This window comes from Ixodes scapularis, unplaced genomic scaffold (genome assembly GCF_016920785.2).
Source record: "Ixodes scapularis isolate PalLabHiFi unplaced genomic scaffold, ASM1692078v2 PGA_scaffold6__148_contigs__length_123643588, whole genome shotgun sequence".
Taxonomy (NCBI): domain Eukaryota; kingdom Metazoa; phylum Arthropoda; class Arachnida; order Ixodida; family Ixodidae; genus Ixodes; species Ixodes scapularis.
The window spans coordinates 86,599,250-86,621,805 of record NW_024609881.1 but is presented as its reverse complement, the minus strand read 5'-3'; positions in this window follow the sequence as shown (position 1 = coordinate 86,621,805).

The window sequence follows — 22,556 nt, the reverse complement described above, 5'->3', positions numbered from 1 at the left end:
CGCTTGCCAGAGTGGGCCGTATATAACGCAAAATACAGCCACCAGGCTCAAAATACAAACGTGCGATTGTCATTTACCGATATTGTGGATCATATTCAACTATTTTTGAACACGAAGGGAATATTTCAAATTTCGTTGAAGTATCCCTTTAAGTGGGCAGTACAAAATGCGGGTGATAGCACAGCTTCGCTGGCCAACCACCGTCAGAGCGTGCATTGGAGCCGCAACCTTTTTCAATGCTACGTTCATGGGATAGTTATAATACAAACTAATTAGTTCGACGACTGTAAAAAAAAACTCAAAGTAGGGAGATAAGTGATTGTGTAGATGTGTTTTAAAGAAATAAGAGCCTCGAGTATCGGTTGATATGTGAGTAAAAAGCTAAGGCTATAGTGTAGTTATGATCCCCGGTGAAGGCACGTATGGCGTAAGATAAAAATTCATCGAAGAAATATTCATCACATGGTTGCGGCGTACTTCTGTTCTGTGCTCCTATTTCGGGACGATTTGCCAAAACAGAAGGACGCTTAGAAACAAATTTTACTGAAAGCAAGTCTCACGACGCAGATAATGCATTATAAGCCTTTGCTTTTATTCGGGGTATGTTATTTTTTTTCTACGCGTCTCGAATTCAGGGACTTATAAATATGTTTAGTAGTTCTGTCTTCCTAGGAGTTCTTATACAAAATATAAGCAAGTATAAAATGGTTTACACGGCCCGTGTTAACATAAGTTGTAGGTAACATATTTAATTATTATAGAGTGAGTCAAGAAGGTTTAATTACCCTCTTGACCAAAGGAAGTAAAACCTTCGCAGCTGAAGGTTGAAGAAAGTTTATTATTATTATTATTTTTATTATATTATTATTATTATATTATATTATTATTATTAATTACATTGGTATTAAATTCGAACATCTTTGAGACAAATATTTGTTTCTCTTTTGAGTTTCTTGCAATGGTTGTTGGCACTTATACGAAGCGTAGACTGACTGAAGATCTGAATACTTATACCAGAATATACTATAACAATTTATACAATCTCAGGTGTTTTTACATCAGTGCACGTTCCAACAGCGCATGCATGGATTGATATACCTCGCATTAGTAAAAAAATGCTCAATTTCGCCAAACAATAAAATAAATACAGTCGAACAAATGCGCATGGTGAAAAATGAATATCTTGAGACGCCATTGGTTCTAATGACCTGGATGCAACAGTGCTATCTTGGTGGAGTGTTGCATCCTTATCAAGAATATGTCTAGTGATATCAGGGCCAGCATTGTTACCAACCAACTATGCAATCAACAAAGAAGGCGGCTATTGCGGTAAATTGTTTAACTGTTGCCGCCGAAGAAAAAGACTTTCCTCGTTGGTACGGGTCCAAGGGTGCTAGCGATTGAATATTGCTTTCTGATATATTCTCGAAGTCGATGGAACCATCTTCAATTGCATCGTCAACGGAAAACACGCTCTAAATTAAACCTTTTGCTTTTGATACGATATTGAACTTGTTGAAAATTGACCTTGGGGACTGGAATATCTTGTAATCTCTATACTCATTTACCGTATCTTTAGTACAGACTTGTGCCTACACCCACAAAACGCATAAACAGCTCTCTCAACCTTCGGCTCACAGTCTCTAAATATTACTCTAATAAGCAAACTTCGCCAGAAACTTGATCGTGTTTTGTCAGATTAATAGCTAAACTTGATACCGGTTCTACAGCCTGGATCTCACATTGTGTTAGATAACACGCACTTATCCCGCTTCTCGTGTGCGCTGCTACTTAATAAATGCCAATTACAGGCAGGCCCTACTATATAACAAGTGTCTTGCGTATTGACTAACTTTCGGAGTGAATTCTTCGAATGCTGCACAAGTTATCGTGCGTCTTCCATACGGCGGTGCTCCTGGCTATAATTAGTATTTGGGATGCCGTGTAAATGGAGTGGTGACTATTAAATAATTCCGGGAAAAGATGCAGAGTAATACATTTTGCCTTTTGATAAACTCCTTGCTGTCTCCTACAAATGCAGGCAACGTTTCTACGAACGTTACTAGAACCACTCATTTGGGAAACTGCCATAGAAACTGCTCTGAAAGAGTGGTCCGGACATGTCCTCCAGAACCAAGCTTATGGCGAACACAACGCCGCCATTTCTCCCGCAGCGGCCACTCAAGGAACTGCAGGTTACTTCTATTTTGGCTTCAATCGGCCATTGTGGCGCCGTAACGGATACAGCGGAAGAGGTTACAATGGTGCCACCCCCGTCTACCCAGTGGACGCGTCGCAAATTAGTACAGAAGTTAAAATGCGCCTAGGTCGGGACGTGCTACCTGAAAACACCGCTGAGCCATGGTTGTATAAAAACAATATTAATTGTTTTGCAAATCCTTGCAAACTAAAGATTATAAAAACGTCATGCGCCCTTCATCTTGTAGTAAACTCCAATCCATTTTATACAAAAACAGTCTTTTCCGTTTGTTTTTACGCAAGAGCATGCTTTCTAAAAGCTCAAGGTGACCACAGTACAGACAAATGACAAACAGTGGCACTGTCGTCGTATTTAGCTCGGTCTTGGTGGACGCCAGCGGTTCAGGTTTCGACGGCGAGCTTCCCAACTGAGTGTTTTAGTAACGTTGGTTGCTACTCTTAGCCGCAGAGTCGAAGATTTTTCTTATATTTCGATCACCGCACGTGCCCATTTTGATCTGAATGAACATAGTACCGGTTCGTGTCGTATTCCTGGCTTGACTAATGAGCGAGGTACGCTGAAGACCCCAGGCTAGAAGTTGCAGTGTACTTCTCAAATCCCTCACCCTCAGCCGAGACCCCAGATGCCTATAGGGGCTGAATAACTTATCGCTATCTATATATACACTCAACGGAATTGGAATTAGATGAGGAGTTATCTATTACTCAAAAAGTTTCCGCACGTCAGTAAACGAGAACCGGCTGGCATGAGTCGGTATGTGCATGCCAATTCATTTCAAATTTTGGGAATCAATAACAAAACCTCAGAGTATAACCTACCTTGAGAGATGACTACGACGGAGAATAACGTAGCGATAAAAAGGAATTCAGTACCCTTCATTTCACTGTAGTCTATTCAAGCGCGGAGTTAAACTGATTTGCTGTTTTTACCGATATACGTGTACTTATAGTTGTCCAGCACTGGGGACGTTGAGAGCTTGATATCTAAAGCCAAATGTCATTCATTGTTTTAATCTGCGCAGGAGAACGCCTTGTTCTTTTTCATACACATGACGGGCCTCAAATATCTGCTTGGTGGAATTTATTCTGTTGTTTTTGACCTTTAACTGAATAAGAAGAGGACCTCTATTTTTCGCTTTATGCTCTTTCGACTGGAGTATCAGATAGGGTTTCTCGAGAATCGTTTCAAATATCAAAGGCTCTATGCAAGCTGGATTGTTTGCGGCGAATTTGGGTTTGATTGTGATGAAGTTCCTTATTTGAGGTCCGGAGTTTCTGTTCACTTTCTTTTTTTTTTCCGCCTTGCTCACCATTGGTACTCAAGCTATTCATATACACATAAACATTCGCAATTGCACACTCTGCTCTCGGACACCTTAATGGTGTAATGAACAATGCCTTATATTGTAGAAACAATGACAAGGCGAGGAGTTATTGGCAATATTTTTCTTTTGTATTTTGCGCTTTTTCAAAACAACCGCGTGATTGTTTAGAAGCCAAAATTGTCTCGTCTTGAGTGGTGTTGTTAAAATAACTATTGAATATTCGAACAATTTTGCCTACATTTTATTATAATCAAAGAAAGAAGAGTGTCTTAGAGGTTCGATAGCCATGTTCTAGATAGTGTTTCTTGTGATTAAGAGATTGCAAGCACAGTTATCTCGTCGCATAGCTTCTTCAGAAACTCTCAAGAAGAAACGACTTGTGCGTCGTATACTTTGCTTGCCTGAATATTGCACTAAGATCTCAATGATTTTGAACAAAGTGTTTATATCTATATTAATAGCAAAGCCATAATTAGAGGCGTGACAATTGGTGCGAACGCACTTTTAAATGCTGTGCTTTACATAGAAAGCTTGTGAAATCTTAGTTAGCACAATGAAGATTATCTTAAAGCAGGGGTATGCACCAGAAGAAACGCCGGCCGAATGCGGCCCTCGAGGCAATATCATTTGGCCCCCAAATTGGTACCGTCACCATCATCTACCCCCCCTCAATCCCACACACACACACAGATACATGTGTACACGTACACCACTCTCACACACTACGTTCTCACAAACACTCTCTAGGACCGATGGCTCAAGAAATAATGTTAGTTGTAAACCTGGTGTAGCCGGAGGTATTAACTCTGAAGTATCGTGCCTTCTGGTTAGTGATCTTTTTATTTTCACTAAATCCCCGTAGGGAATACGTGTGAAAGCAGGTATTTGGTGAATGGCGTCCCCACGGACCCCGAGCCATGCGGGTTCGGCCGCCCACGTCTGGCTGTGCATGGCTTTCCCGTGTCCGGGGGAAAAGATATCCTGGTTGCTGAAAGAGGCCGAGGTAGGTTTGGACCCTTTGGGGCTCTCCGGGGGAGGCAATACACCACTTCCGCCCCACAGACGGGTGTTCTGGCTTGCCCCGACCAGGATGATTCAGTCAGTCGCCACATCCTCTATTATTTCCCCTGATCTTTCGCTTTTATCTTTCCTTTTAGAGCGCAGCTCTTAGGGGCCCATTCCCGGCTTGAGCGGCGTCGGCGTCGGCGTCGGCGTAACCAAGGTCACCCGAAGGTCACGCGACACCCCAAGGTCATCCCAAGGTCACGTGACCCCCAAAGTCACCCTAAGGTCACGTGAACCCCAGAGGTCACGTGACCCCTCCCCCAGGGTTACGTGACCCCAAGGTCATGTGACGCCCAAAGTCACGTGACACCCCGAGGTCACGTGACCCCCGAAGTCACGTGACAGCCCCCGAGGTCACGTGACCGCCGCCGAGGTCACGTGACCTCCCCGAAGACGTCATCGTCACTGATGACGTCACCGGCATCCGCATCGTCATCGTCATCATCACTGATGACGTCATCAGTGACGTTACTGATGACCTCACCGGCATCCGCATCATCATCGTCATCATCACTGATGATGTCATCAGTGACGTCACTGATGACGTCACCGGCATCCGCATCGTCATCATCACGGATGACGTCATCAATGACGTCACTGATGACGTCACCGACATCCGCATCGTCATCCTCATCATCGCCGATGACGTCATCGGAGTCCGCATCGTCATCGTCACTGATGACGTCAACAGGGACGTCACTGATGACATCATCGGCATCGTCACGTGACCCCCCTGGTCACTTCACCCCCCCCCCCCCCCAGTACCCTTCCCTCCTCCTCCTCAAAAGCTGCGCTCTAATTCGGTGTTACAGGGAGTTGTAAACGGCTTTTCTATCTCACTTCCCTCTGACATCACGTACTTCAGTTTCACCTTCTTTGGTGGCAAGGGGTAACCTTGGGTGGCAACAGATTTCCTTATCCAGACCCGCTCTTGTTTATAGTTACTGGGTGGCACTGTTACTATAGCGTACCCAGCAAAACCATATTTGTTATGGGATGCTATATACCCCCTTGTTGGGTGCGGCAGCATCCCCCCTGGGCCGACCCTCGCAGAAGGGCCGAGTGTGGATTAGGGCCGAGCGAGCCAGAACTGCCAAGTGCGGGGGCTAGGCCGACGACTGCGAAGGGGCCGGGAGGGGTGTTGAGGCCGAAAGAGGGGGGAAGGCCGGGCACGGCGGCAAAGCTAAGGGAAGCGCAAGGGCCGAGAACGGGGTTGGGGATTACAGCGATCAGTGCACGCGTGGCTCCTTCGTCGTCGCGGGAATTCGTTGGAAAGAAAACCGATAGATGGCGCGCCCTGTTTTCACTCCTTTCTGTTTGGAAACCTGTTTGGTTTGACGAGTCTTGCGTGGAACACGGTGGAAGAAAAATCTGTTTCTTCCACAGTAACCTAAAAACCTTTTTATTTTTTTAACACACATTTTGAGCGAGCTAGCGGGCGATTGTCACGGCAGAGGGAAGTCAGTAAAAGCGAAACATCGTAATCCCGCTGCATGAGCGCTCGCGCAGCCGGATCCTCTTGCAGTGCTATGAACTCGTGCTTCAGACTTCGCTATAATACAGGGGGCTCCTAAATTGTCTCAACACATTTTTCTTCTACGTGCTTGCCCAATACGGCGCGGGCACAAGCCCTGTTTAAATATACCCTCTTGGACCCCCTGTAGGCTGAATGGCGCGGTGTCTTCACGCGGCAAGGTCAGGAGCTTTATTTCGTCGCGTACTAGTACTTCCAACTCTATAAGCCCTCACAGTGAAAGTCAAGAGGCAGAACCTCGAAGTTGTTTCTGCACCCCTGCCAACAGAAGAAAAATAGACTTGCCATGATCCCACGGATAAATTCGAAGTGCACTTGATGTGTGGTGTTTGAGGTGGCCAAACAAAAGTGCAAAACACTCCTAAGAGCGGAGCTAAGCTTATCGCACATATTACACACTCTGTGCCCTCCGAGTTATGTGTGCGACCGATCTAGGTAATTTGCAAAGAAAAAGTCTACTAAGCAAGCGTTTGGATACAAAGCAAATGAGGAGACGGAATGGGATTTGCTCCTCTTTTACTCAAAGGCCCGACATGGAATTCTAAATTGAAACCCGGGTCACACCGTTTACACATCATACAAAGGCAGTTTGACAGAAACGATCGAGTCATCGCGAGATCCGTGTTTCGAATGCCACGTGCCATGTTTCTTCTTCAACTCATCGCACTCCAGCATTCGAAGAACGGACCTCGCGGTGAGTCGCGTTCGAATCTGTCTGCAGAGCGTCCTTCGTAGGATTTACGAGCAGTGTGACCCCGGCTTAACGTCCAGGTATGAATATTATCAAGGAAATCGTGAAAGATTACGTAGTCGGGGTGGTATGTCATAAAGCAAAATCGACGGGATTGCCATGCTGGGAAAGGAAAATCAGAGATGTAAAAAAATTGCAAGGCGAATAAAAAAAAAAAAATTAAGATCAATTATCTTCGTTTCTATGAGAAAGCAATTGACGTCGCACTGAGTTTCTGTTTCTGCACGAGCTCACTAGGTAACCGGACAAAAGCTCACCGACAAAAGCTCATCTAATTTTTTGGATACAAAGGCGAAACACAGGCAGGGATAAAGTGCGGACGCGATGAACATTGCACCATTTTTAGGAGAACTGGTACCCCATACCATACAAAGGTGTAGACAGATACGCCGTAACAGGCGAAGCAACGATTTGGGACCAAAAGTTAGATCACCGATATTGAGTGGAGCAGATAAGATCAAGCTTGCTTAACTAAAAGTATGCCGGAGCACCCTTGCGCCACGCTGAAGAAACTTTGTGGATCGAAGTTTTGAACCCAAAGAGTGACCGAAGATGTGAAGTCACATTTCGGTAACCTCGCTTTTTCAATGTTCTTATGTTACTCTAAACGCGCACATAAAGGTTAGGCGGAATCTACTCATCGACATTGCAAGAGCACAATTGCATATAATGGTCAATGCTAGTCTGGAAATAACTTTAGCTTAAGTTACTGGAAATAGGCTTACATAGGCTGGTGTATGCGTGTTAGTTTTGCCTCGACAAGTTGAAGTTGCTCGAGCGCTTGTAAACTTTATTTAATTTTGTGAACGCGCGATTTAGGTGTATTTCTGCAAAGTAAAAAAGGAAATAGCATGGTACCGAAATTATATATGTTTTGCTGTTTCTTTATGCATATTAAGACGTCGCAACGAAAATGGTTTCATCGGGACCGCCAACCAGGGCCGCCGTTATGTCCATGCGTCTATGCCTCGCCGTTCCGTCGCGGCCAAATGCATGGGACTTTCGCTCTAGATTATTTTTGTTGACACTATAATCCCGACAGAAAAGCATCGTACCCCAACTACGGGTTTGTGGGCAACACCTTGTGCCAGATTAGGTACCTCTTTGCTATTGACTAGGGAAAAATATATTCTGAAAGGTGATTATAAAATGACGGCTCTATGACTACGGCGCTACCGCTGCCACAATGAGACGCAGAATGCCTCCAACATGGTGTCAAGGCACTGAGAGCAGACGACAATGTTGGTTTCGATTTCGTGTCTAACCGGAAGTGACGTCAGGCGCAATCGCATACTTTTGAACACCATGCAAAAGGAGGAGAGGGAAACTGCTTTTGTAAGAATTTTGAGTGACAGGTTCGTCTTCTATAATCTTCTGGGAGGAGAATAGCAACGCCTGGCGCAAATCCGGGAGGTACAAAGGAGGCTCCTGATAACAGGAGAGCTTCTTCTTCCCCTTTTCTTTGGAGGTCATCGGAAATGACGCCATGTGCAAGCCACGTAATCTTAAGCAAAAAAAAAAGAGCTCACAGAAGCAGGCGTGCACATTAGGAGCGCTACAAGCAGCTAAATTTTACCTGAAAAAAAAACTAACATATATGCACATTTTATTATACCTCACCCCAAATGAACCTGAATTCCTTATTTGATTATAGGTGTGACGACTCACTGATGCAACCGTCATACTCCTTCACACTGATTTTGAACGCCTAAAAAATTTTCCCTCTGTTTTGGGTTCCTACTTCCCCGGAATCTGTGCTTTATCCAGCAAAGGATCACATGAACACTTATTACAGTGGACTTTGAAGTTCCACGAAGGACACCGCTTTACCGAATCTTGATGCTTTATGTACGATTGGCTGGTGCACGAAAGCACCCGATGACAAAAGCCTCCTGTGAAATTACCACGACTGAGACAACGCCGTTTTGCCCCGCCTTAAAATGGCCAGTTTCAACGGAGCCAATGACGCGAATCCCCAGATCAGGTGGCCGGGTCCTCACCGTGACGGCGGAGCATTTTGCTTTTAATTAAGAGACAATAGGGAGTTTTCGTAGACCAAGTTTTTCCCTCCGCTAAGCCCTCCGCAACGAAGAAGCCGCTAATGCGCCTGCACGCCGATGCCCTTGACTGTAGAGTTCCGAGTAGCACAGTGTGTTGCGGACAGCGTTGCGGGACGGCGAAAGCGATCTACGAAAACTCCCTAATAAGTGGGCACGCGGGCGCGTGTAGCGTAATCAAGCCGTCATTTGTAGACCCTCAAGATGTTAGGTTAAGAAATGAAACAATGCAGGTTGAAGCTTGCACAGGGATTCTGCACGTGGGGCTATCATGCTACACACATACGATCGCCCATATGTCGTTGGTATTTTAGACTACCGATGTCGCGCATTCCACTTGTTTGTGTGCATGTATTTTTTTTTTGTGCGCCTGCTCTTTTGTTTTGTTGATTTTGAAGCGCAATCTAGTTAGCTTCAATGGTGCTCTGAGAGAACGCCGACCATCGACACTTTTTGTTTTCGTTGATAGACATTGTATTTTCTATTGTCTCTTTTTAATTTTGACAGTAGGCTTCAAGCTGAGTTTCGAGCTTCGTGTGTCTCAGTCGCTTTTTGTCATTTTGCTCTAGACCCTACTGAAAAAAACCATTTGGCGCCCATATGAAAATAAACGGGTTCATACCGGTAACCGTTTAACCATACTGGTCACCAGTTTGTCAAAGGGGTCGCCCGTATGGCTCAAAGGGGTCCCCCGTATGAGCCATAACGGGCACCTATTTGGCAAACGGGTCGCTCGTCTGGGCAAATGGGCGACTCGTTTGGGCAAAGTTGTCGCACGTTTGCTCAAACCGGCGACCATGTTGCAAACTGCACCGGTTTAATCAAACGGCTCTCCGGAGCCCGTTTGATATTGAACGTACAGATCGGCGGCGTGGGCACGCCTAGCGTTTCAGCCGTAGCAGCCAATGTTTTCCGGAAGGCTGGGAGCGCCGGTTCATCGATTTCAGATCGTCCGCGTAATGCAAGTAATTATATTTATATTTCAATTGCGCTGATTTTTGATTATACTGCAACTAAAACTAACACCTTTTTTTTTGTTTTACGTAAACGCGCGACGTTGGTGAGCCGATATTTTTGACAGACCTTTAATACTTTGTCCATCTTTGTTGCCTCAATTTACTTATTCAGCTCGAATCTCTCTCGCAGAAGACGCGACCGCGTGAAAGAATGTACGTCTAGACTCCGTTTCACTTTAATTCAAGAGGCAGCGAAGGTAGCACGCGTACACGCGGCTGCAAGAACATCGAGCATTGCGAGAGCACGCCCGCCGTTGCAGCACTCAAACTACCAGCTTGCGCTCACTACATTCTTCGCTCGGGCGCAAGCCGAGCTTCTGGCCGCCCCGCCGCCATTTCCAAAGTTCGAGCGCGCGCGCGCGCGCGCGTTTGTTCTTCGGGACTACAAAAACGCATCTCCCTGGAATGCCTGGGGAGAGGGAGAGGGGCTGTCCCGGTGGTCCCAGCGCCTTGACCTCGCCCCCTCCCTCCTCTCTTGTCACCCCTGTCACGTGACCCATTGCAGCGCGCGAGCTACACGCTGATAAGCATCGAGATCCGGAAGGGCGCGCCTTGCAGCCGCTTTTTTCTTTGTCTGCTTGTTGTCAGTTGCTGCTCGAAGTTCGCTCGTCCTACCTGCTTCAATCTGTCGCCTAACCCTGCGGTCTTATTGGGATGTCTCTCGACAACGTATTGCATGTGCACCAAAGCTATCAGTGTTCGAAAAGACCCACGTGTATGTCGGCAACGAGCGATTCTTCAAAGTCGCAAATTCTCGCGGTTTGGTTGGGTTCGGCAAATGACAGCTTGTGCGCCGCATCGTGTTGAAACTTCCAAGGAGCCGTTCCCTCTCGTTTGTGTTTGTGTGGTTGTCCTGCTTTCACCGTGTCGACGAATATCACGGATTACATCTTTCAAGTCCGCTATTGTTATGGTAAGTGCACTGCAACCTACGTGTTGGCAACGATTGACCGTTCTTCTACGCGTATTCTTCTAGATTATCTAAAGAATTATGCAGCGCCTATTCGCGCGGCAGCCAGGAGAATAATTTCCCCGAAAGTCTACCTGTATAGTGTTCACAGATCGTTTGTACTTGTCTACAGAGGAGGTAATAAACTTCAAGGAGAATTGAAAACAATCTTTTGTGTCGGTTTTCCTGTCCACTTACAAGCACCTACGTGAGTGCATTTGTTCTACGTTTTTTCTCCATGTTATAAATACGTTTATGAGTTTCGGGACGCCTTAAATATGTTTAAGATAACCAACCTCCCAGATGATACCCATTTAGGGCTAGCGCATAATTTGCCAATTCGAATGGCACGTTCAAACGTGTGGTCACGTGCCATGTCGAACGGGTACTCGTACCATACGGCACCCGTATCAAACGGGCACCTGTATCAAACGGGTACCGTTTCGAACGGGTACCGTTTCCAAACGGGTACCCGTATCCCATAATCACGTTTGATCCAAACGGATCGACAAGTTTGATTCAAACGGGCGACCAGTTTGCCACCCGTTTGAATTTCAAATGGTTTTTTTCAGTAGGGGAGTGTTTTCTTTTTTTTATAAGCGATTTTTACTACATTTGTTTGGCGACACCCGGATAGCAAATTTGAGCAGAGACAGACGGAAGTATATGAGAAAAGAAAGAGCAAGGGGAGGGGCGAGCCTAACGGCCTCGGAACAGGTTGCTCACCAAGGTCGCTTGGCCATACTCATGGCGCACCCTCTCTTCCCCTCAGAAAAGGCGAGAGACGTAATGAAAGAACAGTTACCCTCCCGTTTTCCCCACACAAATCGCTTTTGTGAGCAAAGAGGTCTCGGTGTCCTTGAGCGAGAAGGAATCCGTTGATTCCTAAGCTGACAGTGCGGGGGGAGCTACGCGCCCTCCGGATCAGTCGTCACCTGCCCCGCTCTCTGCGCGTGGTTACGGGAAGGAGCGTGATCACGTGATTAGAGTTAGACGTGCGATTAGTCCACCGAGCACCTTGGCTTCCACTACACTCTCAGCTTAGGGGTGACGGAGTCCGGCCCGCGAAACATACCCAGAAAGTGAGGTCGCATTGACCAAGGACACACGATAAGGTAGGGACTGGAGAACGGTGGGGACTCCTCGACTGGTTCGGGGAACTTTCGGCGAAATTCGACGAAGTTTGCCATCACGAACAGTGTTGCGCAACCGGGAACTACAAACGGGCAGAAACAGCTCTTTTCTCAAGGAGAAAATAATTGCAAGATCAACATGCGCAAATTAGGACACCGTGGTGCCAGTTTTTAAGTTGTTTTAATGCATTTTATTGCTTAGCGGACTGTTTTTATGTGCGAAGCGGCTCGGCATTTTCGCCATTCAGTTCACGCTACTGCTGCTGGAAACGGCAAGAACGGTGGTTTTAGAGCTCCGAACACCAGCCGCGCATTCCGTCTTAAAGGGTCCACGAAACGAATTTTTTGTTGGGATAAACAATTTTAGATTGGGATTTTACTAATAGCATATCGTTCAGTGGGCCAAAAGAAAAAAAAAAGGCAGAAAGTCAAAAGCCTTACTTTCAGTGCGAAAATTTGAAAACACAGTGGACTATTTTGTACATCCTCCCCTTCGTAAGCTCTCTACCTTTTCACTGTGAGACATCCGCGGTTTCCAAAGCGCGTCATCGGGTGCAAATGCACGTCACACGAAACTGGACCTCACTTATTCCCTTCATCCCTAAGCTAACATTGTGGTGGAAGCTACGCGCTTGCCGGATCAATCAGCCACCTCCCTTTCAACACCTATCTCATTCTCTGCACATGGGTATGCGCGAAGGAGCGTCGTCACGTAGCAAGTGTGGCTGGCCCAACGAGCACGTAGGTTCCACAGCACTGTCAGCTTCGGAGTGAACGGGTTGGGGAAAGCAACTTTTGTCTGAATTTTTAGTGACGGGATAATCTTCTAGGGGGACAATGGTTTTGTCCGAGTACACAAACCAGATTCCGAGGGGCCTCCCTTTTTTTCGTCTCCTTGAACTGTTTGCTGGAATGCGCGATTTATGAGTTGAGGAGGAAAGCTAAACAGGAAAAAGTTGGAAAAGCCTTTCGTGACACTTGGCCATATTGTGGCTTAATATCATGGTTGGCAGTTATGTGAAGCTTTATTTGAAATCACAGGATACGCTTTTTTGTCCTCCGAAAATGTTTAAACAGTTCGCGACAAAGCAAAGCAATCCCTTACAACAAATTTATATCGGGCCAGATCTGAAGGTTTCAAATATGCCATATCAAAAAGTGGCCACATATAACCTGATATGGTATATCTGCCAGATAAAGCCTCATAATGCCAGATATAGTCTGATACCCCTGGCCAGGTATGGAAACTTCAGGTCTTGTCAGGCATTTCAAAAGGACACAAGCCTGAAATCAGCACTTTATATCTTTTTATTGTCTTCAATTCTCCCAAGTGCCCCGAGCCACACTCGAGGAATTATGGAAACGGTGATCCTTCTGCTCCTTAGTGATAGCTAGTTTTGTCCGATTCAATGGCTACAAAGTATCGAGTGTAATTGGCAGTCACCCTGAACAAGCGTCCCATAGGGCTCAAGGACCTGTCACATCACTTTTAAAATTTCTCGTCAATGGCAGCGTTTATGATACTGTGCATTCTGTCCAGCCTTCAACCAGGCTGAGCCGCTGAAATCTCTTACAATATTATCATTCTCGTGATTGTTGCTTAGGCAGGAATTACTTAAAAGCCGAGAAATCACAACAACCAAAACCGGGATTCAGCTCGGATTCAGCGAAGCTGTTTATAGCATTTTTAGCGTTTCTAACTTAATATCAGCGTCTTTGAAGCTGTACGAGAATGATAATAATGTAAGAGATATGTCTGCAGCTCATCCAGGTTGAAGGTTGGACAGAATCACAGTACCGACATTGGCGGGACATTATAAAAGTGGTATGACAGGTACTCGGGTTCTATACGACACTTGTTCAGGGTGACTCCGAATTACACTCAAAACTGTGTATAACCATAAAATTGATCGAAACTTTCGATCGCTAGCAGCTGAAGAACACCGTCCCCACGATTCCTCGAGTACGGGCTGAGGAGCTTGGGGGATTTAGCAAATTGTCCATTCACGTGTAATGTAAACAGTTTGAAATAATTAAGCTACATTGAAATCCTCATGAAAGTTAGCACATATGATCTCAAACTTAAACTTGTCAACGCTGAAGTTTGATATTATTTGTGCTAATATTTAGCTCGCGAACAATGAGTCATTCACAGTTTGCTAACAAAAAAATTTTTTTTAACTTTTTTTTACTTTTAAATACATTAAAAACCGGCCGCCAGATAAAGCTGTGTATACGCCAGATAAGGCTGTATATATGCCAGAGAAGTCTGTATATATGCCAGATAAGTCTGTATATACGCCATATCAGTCTGTATATAAGCCAGATAAGTCTGTATATACGCCAGATAAGGTTGTATAAGGCCGTGTATAATCAAATAATGTTTGATATGACCAGATATGGCCCAGATATAAGATTTTCATACGGGATATTACATGAGCTTCCTTACACCTAATCTATTGTTGAGAAGGTCGCACTTTTGAATCATGACGATCGGCAGTTACGTCTGCTCTGAACAAGCACCAAAATGGCGGCGCCCGCAACAATGTCGGCGAACGGAGTGCCGATAGTCTAGGCGCAGGTCATTTAGCGGCTCCAGTCAAAACCATGCATATGCTCTCGGCAGCGCCTACACACCTGTGATCTTCCTTTGTTGTGTGCATACATGTCACTACTAGCTTCGACGGACCGCCCTTCCATCCATGTGAGTGATAAGGAGAGAACCTCTTGACCATCGGGGACATGTACTCTTGCTACGCAATGTACGCTTTGTCAGGATCTGATGAGTTTGGACTGCGTCGAACTCTGTGACAGAAATCTCCGACGAGTCCAGCCTGCAACCCACAGAGATCAGCCCGATTGGCCTTGTACAGCGTTAATTGTAGGTGTCGTTTATTCTACTAGACTGTAGATACCTTCTGACTGGTTATTTTTTATGTTCGAAGTCATTTTTATTTTATTTTTCCTGCTAAAATATGTGTGTCTTCGTGTCGTAAGATGTTTGCTGTGGTTAAGTCCTCCCAGTATGTCTAAAGCTAAATACCACAGAAGCGTTGGTTAACCCTTATTTGCCCAGATTCCGTTTGGCTGGAAGAGGAGATTAATTTATGTCAACGTGCTATGTGAGTGTATTTGCCAGTAATTTGTTTACTCGTCAAGCTTTTTTTATGTGCGTGATTTATTTGAAATTCTTGATTGATTCAAGCGTTATGTTCTGTTCAGCTGTAATGTTCCTTTCGTATGACAAGCTATTTATTGAACTGTTAATTTTGTAGTACATTTGACACTGGTCAGCTAAAGAGGGCCAGCGATTTGATTTATAACTTGTAAATATTATGGAGGAAATATTGGTACATTTGTAACTACATATTTTTGTGCCGCAAATGCCATAAATCTGAAGTTTTTTTTCAGATTAACGTAGAGATGAACGGTTTAACTTAAATGGTGAGACTGTAATTAACAGGTCTTAAGGCTAAATAGAGGGTTGAGGAACCCTATGATGTTACAGGAGAAGGGTTGAGCAATTTATAGACTAACCTTTCTACTATTTGATTAATTTCTTTAATAACTATCAATATCTAATACTAGATCGATTGAGCTCTGAGTTAGGACAAGTCGGGCGGACAAAACAGCTGTTAACGCCTATGCCGTCTTGCTGGAAACAGCGTCTCAGCTGAGACTGGGGAAAGCACTGTCAAAGCCAGCGCACGAGCTGAGCGCGACTCATCCTCGTCTCAAGACGCCCGCGCTCCCCACCCAGTGAAGGTTCGTTCTTTTCTTAGGATTACGTCAGGGACCCGATGACTGAAAACGTCGATGATCTGCGCATGTTGGTGGTGATAAAAATGACTGACAGGACTCTATCAGGGAGAGAAATATGAAAAGAAAAATCTATTTAAAGTAGAGCTTAAGTCGTTGCCCCACCGACGTTCTTCACGGCCCTCGCGCGTCTTCCCTTTTTCTTCTTTTTTCCTGTCTGGCTCGACAAGCTTGAGTCAAGCTCGTTGGTGTCGCTCGAGCCGCAGCCGCGTCGCTCACTTTAAAGACATGACGGAGCGCAAAGAAAGACGAAACCGAAACCCTGCGCATGTCGCGCCTCTGGATTTACGCTTGTCGTTTACGTTGACCTTCACACACCCTTTGCAGCGCTTTGTTTCACCCATTGAAGGCTGGGACGCTGATTCCAGCAAGCCGGCCCAGGTGTCTTACCTGCTCATCTATTTCTTATATAAGGCAGTACTGCTATCTCCTAGAATACTCAAGTTTATTGTATACAAAATAACAAAAAAAATATTCGCTGGAAAAGGAAGTTTTTATTATAGAAAAGTAAATATTAAAAAAAGTCGGTAGGCCTTTCTGAGATTTTATACTTAGAGAACAACTGAATCGATTAATCGACCAGTTGATTAAAGGGCGACGAATAATAAAGCTATATTTTAGTTGGATATTCATAATGGACAAGGGTAAGAAAGAACTGACAGTGACTGAAGATGAAAGGTAAATGAATATTTAAAATTACAGTGGTGTGAGGTAACCTAGGGGGACTGGCACCTGAATCGAGGCCGCCGCTTCAGTTCTTTCAGAACTGTGTGCCCGAAACTCTGCGTGGGATCCAATCACGTTCTTGCCCGGTTCACAGCTCGCAGTGGTGAATCCTGACACTCACTTTTGCTTTAATGTTCCTTTAATTGAAATACATAATAAATTGTATTGACGGTACACTTTGAATTGCATGCTTTTGTCCTTACGAGGATGTAATAAAAATTTTCCACAGTGAATGTGGCTTGTTTACTGCAGCTTTCTTTTCAGATGTATATGTAGTGTTCTAGTACAACCCGCGCTTGAAATTGGATGCCGAAATTTAAATAGCCAGGGCATAAGGTTGGGAGCCAATATCGGAAAATCCAATGATTAAACTTGGACGTACTATTGGTGTGGCATTCACAATCAATAGTGGTTCAATGATGGCTTAGGTGTTGGTGAAATTGTGGCCCAACGTTGGGCTTAAATTTTGGTTAAAAGGCGGTCCAACGATGGCTTGAATGATGGTCCAATATGTGCCTAAATATTGGTTGAATCGTGGTCCTTCATTGGCTTTAGTTAATGGTCCAACGTTGGATCGGGTAGCGGTTTCGAGAAAATCAACATTAGGCCAACATTGAAACCAATGATTGCCAGTTGCGGACCTATTTGGTGAATCAATGGTGTGCTGCTTGGGGCGCAGTAATTGTCTAAAAAATAACGCACTATTTGCTTTTTTTTGCTTTTTTTTATTTGTGAAGGTGATGTGTTTTGTCGTCTGCTTTCAAGCACGCTCTTGCTGGACTAAACCATCGGTCTTCCTCGCGCAGATTTCGTCTGCGACGCAGATGACTTCTACAGTCATTATATGGAGCTGTGACTCTAGTGTGCAGTGACATCCAAGCGTGCTTTACGATCCGTGATCCCTCAGTCTTAGAAGACCGTTTTTGGCCCTTCGATACGATACTTCAGCGGTGCGATCGGCCATGCAGTAGTTATTTCTGGGCGCGTAACGGGCCGGCTCGAACCACCCCTACTGTTCTCGCACCAATTAGAAAATTTCGATTCCGGTGTCGTAGCGAGACTTATGGGCACCCTGGCGGCTTCCCAGCCCAGTTGCCCCACTGCGAGTCAAAAGTGCCGAACTTTTCCCGCGTGGCGGCGACGTCACGCCAGCCACGCGCACATCGCGTGCGCCGCCTTGATAAGGCGCATCAGAGGCGGCGCACAGGGAGTCGCTGCCTGGACTCAGGTGCCGCTGGTCATCATGTTAATCGTCTCGACCATGTCCCATTAAATGTAGTTTCTTGTTGTTGAAAGCGTTGGCTCCGTGTTATTCCTCCGGGTCGGGTATGCAGCAAGGCAAACCGACCACAGACTCAACGGGTTTTAATCTCGACTGAAAATAAACATCTTGCTCTCCTTTAGCTGCGGCCAGTATATTTGAGATTGCTAAAATTCGCGACAGCAAGAAATGAAAAAAAAAAAATAAAAAAAACAAAGAGATGTGCATTCTCGTTTTTTCTATTTATATTCCTAAAAAGTTGACGCAAAATTCCTCATGCGTCCATGGCCTAGCGAGTAAGACGTCTGCTACTTTGGCCTACCTAGCGAGTCGATTTTCTATTAAAAAATCAAGGAAACCAACCCGTCCTGGGATTCGAAACTCAGGACGGGTTGGTTTCTCTCATATTTTTCCTTATGAAAGTTTTGCTAATAAACTGCCTGTTAAAAAAGAAAAAAAAAAAGAAGAACAAAAAGCAGGTTCGACTAAACTTGTCAAACCAAACTGGTCTCCAAACAGAAAGGAACGAAGGCCGAGCGCGCCATCTATCGATCTTCTTTCCAACGAATTCCCGCGACGCCAGAGGAGCTACGCGTGTGCTGATCGGTCTAATCCCTACACCCGTTTTCGGCCCTTTCGCCTCCCTTAGCCTTGCCGCCGTGCCCGGCCTTCCCTCCTCTTTCGGCGTTGGCACCCCTCCCGGCCCTTTCGCAGTCCTCGGCCTAGCCCCCGCACTGAAATAACTATCCAAGGTGTCTCCCTTCATTGTTCCTAAGGTTATGTAAAGCACACTAGGAATGAAATATGAAGCTAAAAAGTTTTCTCAGGTGAACTTCTTGTGGAGGTATCCCAGAAGTTCCAGGCCACAGCTCTGCTGAATATTCAAACTATCCATGACCTCAAGGTGACCGTTTTTCCTCACCACACACTCAACACTATCTGCGGTGTGATATCAGAAGATGATCTCGCAGGACAGCTCCGAAGAAGAAATTGTGGAGGGCCTGCAGGGTTCAAGGTGTTGTCGCCTCAAAATGAACTAATATCTGAGGGGATGGCGAGGAACGACCCACTAAACACATAATTCTAACCTTCGAGAGAAGTAGGCTGTCCCCTTCAGTGAAAGCAGGTTACACCAATATCACCGGTGCGGCCATACATTCCAAATCTTCTCCGCTGCTTCCGTTGACAGCCATGGTTCGTGCACTTGCCGTGGTCGTGAGACCTGTGCCAGATGCAGTTGCAAAGACCACCCTGCTGATGCTTGTAGAGCAGACTACAAGTGTGCCAACTGTGATGGTGACCACCCTGCATAATCAAGGGCTTGTGCCCACTTCAAGAAAGGATGGGAATTTTCGCGCTCAAAGCGAAGTAGAGCATTGGTTATCAGGATGCGGGGCGTCGTCTATCCGCTTTTCAGAAAGGTTTTTTGCCGAAGAGGTGTCCAGCTTGGTAGCTGCACTGCCCGAAGAAAGAATACATCACTGTAACCCTGTTTGGCAGTAAGTGTTTTCTATTGGACCGCTGACTGTGCCTGACTGCACGTCAAGCATGTCTGATTGGCCAACAAGTTAGTCTGACCGACAGCCAAACTCCAATCAGACTCCACTTGTCGGCTTTCTGATGGTTTTCTGGTGGCAGTCGGCCGCCGCGAAATGCCATCAAGGTGTCTTGGTGGCGATTCTGATTGTACATCGATTGTCTATGACTGTACGTCAAAAAGCTTTGACTTGCAGACAGACGTACGGTCAAAGGACGTAAAGTTCGTTCGGATGCCACTATTTCGTCAAATCTATAAATACGAAAAATAATCTATGCACGAGAAAACGATTTCAGGACGTGAGCACATAAAACCGCTGATGTTAGAGATATGACACGCAATCGGCCGACACCCTTGATCAGAAGCCCGCCGAAACGCCGAACACGCCACTTTAGCTTCGCCCATAGAGGCTTCGCCGAGCTTCCATGAACGATCGCTCTCGACTCGTTTTGTTTTCCCGCTTGCTCCAAGCTGTCGATCCCGCCCGGGCTTTACAATGTCTTGTGTTTTAGTAGAATTTCTATTCGACAAGACCCAGCGTGTTGTGAGTTCTGACGATGTAAGGGACTTTAGCGGTGTAGTTGAAGACGACGAGGTGTACCAGGTCTACTGGGCCGGAGACGCGCGAACGAAAGGATCGTTCCACGACGCGAAAGTAATCTACATGGTAGGTGAGTCGAACTGAAGTACGGCGAGTGGTGTACGAATGTTTGCATAACATGCTGAAGGTTTAACTGCATATGCAGCCGAAGCATTCTTTAGAGCGATGCGCTCATTGTCGGAATCTCGCGCTGCAATACCAGTATGCTCCTGACTCGGTCCGAGAGGTTTGGGCTTGAACGTTTATACCTTTCTATCTGGCATGGGCTATTGGCCTTACCGCTGTGTCGCACCTCATTATTATTGTTTCATGAAGAGTGCAAACAAAAAGCATCCGCGAGCGTAGTTCAGGTATGTCTGCTGCTCGCGTTCGTCCGTGGAAGCAAGGGCTGTCTGCCGTAGCATGTATGCCTCCTCTCTAGCTTCAACGGAGTCGCATAGATTATGGGAATTAAAGTGTATACGGTCGTCCCGAAAGGTTCAGACAACCAGGGAATTTCTTTGAAACGTGCTTACGGTGCATGTGGTCCCGTTCGTAAACGGATGTCCCTTGCGCCCGAAAAACGCAAATTTCAAAAGGGGGAAAAAACAAAGGACGGCTACACACTTTTCCTGATTTTTGATGTCATGAATTACATTCATTTTAAAGATTTGTGAACCGTTTCACAACCATGCAAGATGGCCACCTCGGCTTGTAAACCGTTTCATAGCCATCCAAGATTGCCACCTCGGAATTTGAGCTTTATATAAAGAATAAAGCTATACGCACTCCGGAGTGCACTTCGGACGGAAATGGCTATACACACTCCGCTAAACTCGTATAAAACAAATAGTCAAATCGATTTCTCCTAAGCGATGGCATAGGCCGCATAGCATAGGGGTTAAGGTGTCCGCTTTGTACGCAAGTGGACGCGATTTCTTTCCGCGGTGGACCTGCTTTTTTTTTCTTTTCTTTTCTCGAACATTTTGTTCTGTTGAGGCATTTGGCGATATTTATGAGTGCGTATAGTTTACTCATATAAATGCTGCCCTTGTTGATGAAATTCTCTTGGCAGTGGCAGTCAGACGTCATTTGATGGACCATCAGGGCACGTTCCACCAAGGCTGACTGGCAGTCAGTGTCCCAAATTACGTATCTTGATGGAATTTTCAATATGGTGTCCAAAGCACCAGCGGCAACCCAGGTCTCTTTTTCTGACCATGGGAAACCGCTGCGATCCCCCACGCCCAGGTTGAAAAACGCTGTAGCTGGGCAATCACTCTCAGCTGCAAAAGCAGCTGACACACCCTGTGCTATCAAGGACCCAGGTGTCACTGAGGCGATGGGGACGACTCCATCGTCCCTTCCTTCTACTCAGTCTCCTCGGAAGTTGAAGCGAGCCCATCGCTCCTCTACTCTTGGGAAGACATCGCTGAGGAAGCAGTACGTTTCACGTGCAGTGAAGAATAAGAACGGGGCAGTGGGTCGGCCCGGTACGTCAACCGCCCCTCTAGCAGGGAAAGACAGAGGCTGGGGGCTGCCCCCCTCCCCCGATCGTCTGATAGCTCCCATGCTCCTGGGAGGCCTGCCAATAACGCTCTGGACGCAGAGTTGACTGGTGATGCTGGCACAGTTTCTGCTCCATAAACTGACCTAAGGGACATGGAGTGGCAGACAACGAATCAGAAATAGAACGGGAAAGTACCACTAGTTCCCCCATATGACTTTTATATTTCTACTTTTTTATTTCTTCAATTATTTCTTTTGTAGGGGAATTTCCATAAAGAATGACTGTGATAATTCAATGGAACTGTCGTAGTCTTCTGAGGAACTTCGACGATGTGGAGTTCTTCTCGGAGGAACATCGGCCTCATGCTCTATGTCTGCATGAAAGTCACCTCCACGCAAGTCATAGAAATTTTCTTAGGCGGTATTGTATTTTTGAAAAGAGAGATGAAGCATTTGTTTCTGCACGTGGCTTTGCAGTGAGTGTTCCCATGTACATTCCCTGCTCTGCTATCGATTTATCCACGACCTAAAGGCAGTGGTGGTGCCCCTCTCCCTTCACAAAATTGTCACTCTGTGTTCCATGTACATACCTACTTTTGTTGCTGTTACTTTAAGTGGTTTTAATGATCTTCTACTCCAACTCCCGAAACCTTTTCTTTTAATTGGAAATCCTAATGTCCGCAACTGTGTATTGGGTAGAGACCAAGTGGAAGCCCGTGTTAGAATGATTGGATCAATTTTAATATCGCATTCACTTCGCCTTTTTAATACAGGAGAACCAACCTTTTTTAAACCACCATCATTATCATCCTCGTGTATTGATCTTTCTATTGGTAGCGCTTCCTTTTTTACTTCTCTTACAAGGGTCGCAGGCACTAACCCCCATGGAAGCGGTTACTTTCCGATTTCCTTGAGAAACAACATCCTCCCTAAGTGCGTGCGGGAGCGTTCTGCCCATTGGAGGTTCGGGAAGCGAATTGGTCTGCATTTTCCTAGGCGACACAGCTTGCATGTACATCCCTTGATAATCTCGCGGTGGACCAAGTTACAGAACTATTAAGCGAGCTTATTCTT